Source organism: Protobothrops mucrosquamatus, unplaced genomic scaffold, assembly GCF_001527695.2.
Source record: "Protobothrops mucrosquamatus isolate PMUCROS unplaced genomic scaffold, P.Mucros_1.0 scaffold710, whole genome shotgun sequence".
NCBI classification, from domain to species: domain Eukaryota; kingdom Metazoa; phylum Chordata; class Lepidosauria; order Squamata; family Viperidae; genus Protobothrops; species Protobothrops mucrosquamatus.
In genome coordinates, this window is record NW_015386991.1 from 749,785 (window position 1) to 754,363 (window position 4,579).

The window sequence follows — 4,579 nt, forward strand, 5'->3', positions numbered from 1 at the left end:
TCCCCCCCCTCCCGAGTTTTATGTTTCTCTTCTTTAATTTACTTCTTGCTGATTCTGTTTGCTCCATTCTGTTCTTTCAGTCTGTTCCACCTTTGGGCAGTGAGATGGGTTGGGAGCGGGGAAATCACCCACAATTTTGCTTTGTTTAGATAAAATCCTCCTGCCTTTATTGCCTTTATCACTGGCTCCACTTTGGGACAGTTTAAAAGCCCCATAAGAAAATTCACTTAGTATCAGGAGAGTAAAGTGACTTTGGTAGTGATATCCTGTCGATATGTGTTGTGGGAAACTAAATTCACAGGAAGAACTGTGGAAATCCAGAATTGTAGTGGCCCCCTATGCGAGAATACTTTAAGGATGTTGTTTGTGCACTAATTTGCAAGACAATTTTTTCTTCTCTGGAAGATAGGCTGGCAGGAATCTTTTAAAATGCAATTCTAATAAGAAAACAAGAAAGAAAAGGGAACTACTTCAGATGACCTGATTTGCCCTTCTGATGTATTTTCACTGACAGCCTTTTGATTAGGGTGATCTTGCTTGACTTTCAAAGCAACAGATAAGGGTTTGTTGGCAGGTAAACCAGGTTTCCGGGACTATTTTCTGGGAAGGATTCAGCACACGGAGCCAAATGGAACCGCAGCTAATAGGCAAGTTACTTTACAGCAAGAGAGAGAGAGATCAGCTTGATGGACCATACCTCATAAAAGACCAAAACCTTGTTAATGCCTGTGGGTGGTTGTAGTGGTGGGTTAAGAGGGGGTGTGTGGACTGAAGTACCCTTCCCAGGGTGGTACACCTGGCATTGAGGCATGTCATCTAAAGCCAAGGTGGCCACTGTTGGAAGCCTTTTTTATTCAGAGCCTTCTGTTGATATTGTAACAGGAGAGCCCTGTTAGTTTATGGCAGTCCAAATCAAAAGGCCCGGTAGCACCTTTTAAATAAAATGTGTGTGTGTGTGTGTCAGAAAGCCTGCCACCCCCCCCCCCAGGCTTTATTAGGGACCTTTCAGGATAAGCTGGAGCAAAGTCAAGGGAGGTCTGTAGCATTTCATAAGCCAAAGGATTAAACTTGCCTCCGAGGCTATCCTCACCAACAGATAGGATTTGGGCTGTTTTACAAATCTCTTCCTCTGGATAAGTAACTTTCCAACCATGCCAATTCCTCCTCCAGACTCCTCCACCTTCCCCTATCCGAATGAATGAGGCACCTCTGTGCCAGGATGAAAAGGAGGTCCCGTGCCTTGCCATTGAAGCAGATCTCAATTTCTCAAGCCTTGCCTTTTGCCTTATTTTGAGGAGACTGGAGCCTCTTTTTGGCCTCTCCCAGCTGTCCATTAAAGCATCAGGGAATCTTCCCCTCGCCTTTTATAGAGTAATGTTCCTACATACAACCCACTATGAAAGGTATTGTTTACAAGGCTTATTATTCCTCATCCATTCACACCCTCCTCAACCCCCCCCCCTCCAACACTCTGAAACCTGCCTGGGCGAAGATCTTTTCAGTTAAGGCTGACTGGGGAAAGATGCTCCATTCCATGTCTGATGCAAAAGCACTGTGTTTGCCTTTGACCAGATCCCTTCTATACACACACACAGAGACACACACACACACACCTCCCAGTCACCCTCAGTTTTGCACTTGGGGTAGAATTACTTCCCCATTTTATTCAACTCCTTTGGTGGTGAGCAGAAGAGATCTAAAGGATTGTGGCTAAAAGTATGTGGGGCGTAATGTCTGAGGCTCTTTCCTCTAGGTGTGTGAATAATTTACTGCTCTTAATAGGTAGATATAAGTTTGAACAAGCCCAGCGCTGTTGCCTGTTTTAATGCCCGGTTTAAAAAAAAGTATATAGGATTTGTCGGCTTCCTGCGAAGAAACACAGAAAAGACAGCTGTGGAGCCCTTGAATTTGAACCACCAAAGTCAATTCCCTGACTACCATAAAACAGAAGAATGAAGGCTGGAAGTCTCACATTCCTTTTGGTTTCCACTTAAAAAAAAGGAAAAGAAAAGAAAAGAAAAAAAGAAAAACAAAGGCCCAATGCACATATATATGGCAAATAAACTGCAAGGTCCGCTGACTGCTTTCATCCTTGAGAGATTTAATTATTATTTTTTTGCAGCCGACCCAACTTTTTAGGACACTTTTTAATTTTTAAGACATAAAGGACAGCGGGATGCAAATGTTATTTCAAAATAGATTTGATTGCTTCTTATAAAATGGAAGGAAGGAAGGAAGGAAGGAAGGAAGGAAGGAAGGAAGGAAGGAAGGAAGGAAGGAAGGAAGGAAGGAAGGAAGGAAGGAAGGAAGGAAAGATGGATGGTGGAATAAAAAGAGGAAACAATTCTGTCCTTTTCTCAGACCAGGCTTCATGTATGCAATTAAATGTGTATATCTACAGCCAGCTGGTTGTTTATGGCTCTTTCAATATTGCATTGCATGAAATTGCTATGTTAATACAACAGTACATTCCCATCCCCTCCTGCCAATTCATTTTCTAACCTAAGGATGAGCCTGCTTAAACGCATGCTAGCATTTTTATTTTGAAATTATTTTTTAAAGGCACACGGAGTGAGATAGTTCAGCTTGAACAAGACTTTCTATGAATCTCTCTCTCTCTCTCTCTCTCTCTCTCTCTCTCTCTCTCTCTCTCTCTCTCTCTCTCTCTCTCCCCCTCCCTCCCTCCCTCCCTCTCCCTCTCTCTCTTTCTCTCTCCAATATTAGCCTTCAAAGAAGCAGGGCCCCATTTTCCTTGCAGCAGGCCTGGCGAAAGAATTGTTGAAATTACCAGAATGGCCAGACTTTAGTTCTGGGGCTCTTTGTATATGTTAAGGAAGTAAAACCTGACCCTTATGGCATGCAGAGGATTGATTTGGATAGGAGCTAGAAACATGTGCTACTGGTAAATGAGTCTCTCCAGGCTAGCGAGAAAAATAAATAAATTCATGTTCTCCTGTATATATTTTAATTAACTTCCCACTCCAGACTATTAACAACTTTTTCTCCAGAGTTCTTTGGCTGGTATTAGTAACCGTGGAATGGAGTCTATTTTGGAGAAGGTACTTTAAATGTTATCCATGAAAACCACTGTGATCCAGTCACCTCTCCCAGCATATTAATCAAAGGCTTTCATGCAGGGAGAAATCAGGAGAGAAGGGGGGAAAAAAAGAAAAGAAAATAGCGCTTGCCTTTTCAGCATTAAAAAAAACCCCTTATCTCCTTGCAGGCTTTTTCCTAGGGAATTCGAGATACTACTCTTAACATGCTTCCTTTTGCTTCAGATAATTCAGATGGTTATGTCGAAAGATAATCACTGCAATAATTTGGGAACCGGCACCGCTCAGCCTGCGTTAAGCAGTTGTTTTCTCCTGCCTTGTACTAAGCCCAACACTCCCAATTTTCAGACGCCTTTATGGACTACATATCTCACTGTTGTGCCCATTGGTCTCAGTGGAAGGGGCTTGCAAATAAACGGGGTTGGAATCACAGCCTGGCATTTGATTGCTTTTCTTTTATACCGCAGTTTTTGGCACAGCAAACAGAGTGATGATTACTTCCCAAGGAAAAAAACAACAACAACCCCGGCAATAAAATAAAATAAAATAAAATAAAATAAAAATCCAAGTATTTAAATCAAAGTGCAAACCTTGCAGGTATTAAGAGGAGAGGCTAGCTGCGTCGTTAAGGAACCAAGGGCCAGCAGACACAATAGCTACAAGAAGGAAGCTGTTGGGAAACATTATTGCCCTCCAATGTCAAAGATAAATTTAATGGGATAGGAGCCAGCCTACTAAAGATGACTTCATAAGCTGCATACGATTCCAAGATAGAAGGCGAGAGAGAGGCAGGCTGAGAGCACTTTCAAAGGCTGGATTGCAAGTTCAAAATCATGTGGACCCAATAAAGATAAAAGCTGATAAGGGGCATCCCACACGCAAAGCCCACCCTGAGCAGGGTTGGGGGACCGGGAGGGAGGGTGGTGGAAAGGGATTAGATGCCCACCTAGCAGCCCTATAATGAATGCATGAAGACCGCTGGCTGGGATCCGGTCAAGAGCAAATGGGATCCCTGGGTGCCTAAGAAGATCAGGGTTGTCTCATCCCCCTCGGATCCTTTGCGTGGTTCTTTCCTCTTCCGGGGATTCCAGTGCAGATCTGGTAATACTTTGATACAGCTTTGCTCAGAAGTGAAACCACATGGCCTGGATTTTCTTCCTCAATAAAAAAAAACCCGAACATTTCAGCCGCCTCCTAACTATGTTGAAGAGGTCAAGCTTTGAGTTGACAAGAAACTAGTGAGTACGAGAGGGGGCGAGGGGGGGCATTTACGTGCGCCGCTCATACACACAAACGCGGGCTCAAATATAGATGCTGCAAAGCCACATCCAGGGGAATTTGTCAACAATTCATCTTGTAAGCAAGAAAAGGGAGACCTACTCGGTCACCCATGAAATCTATTTTCAGGGTACAGAGCATCACTTAAAAATAATAATAATCGGGTGACCGGTTTATGGGGGGGGGGAAGGAAGAAAGAAAGAAAGGAAAGGAAGGAAGGCAGAGGGGTCGACCAGCCTGTTCTA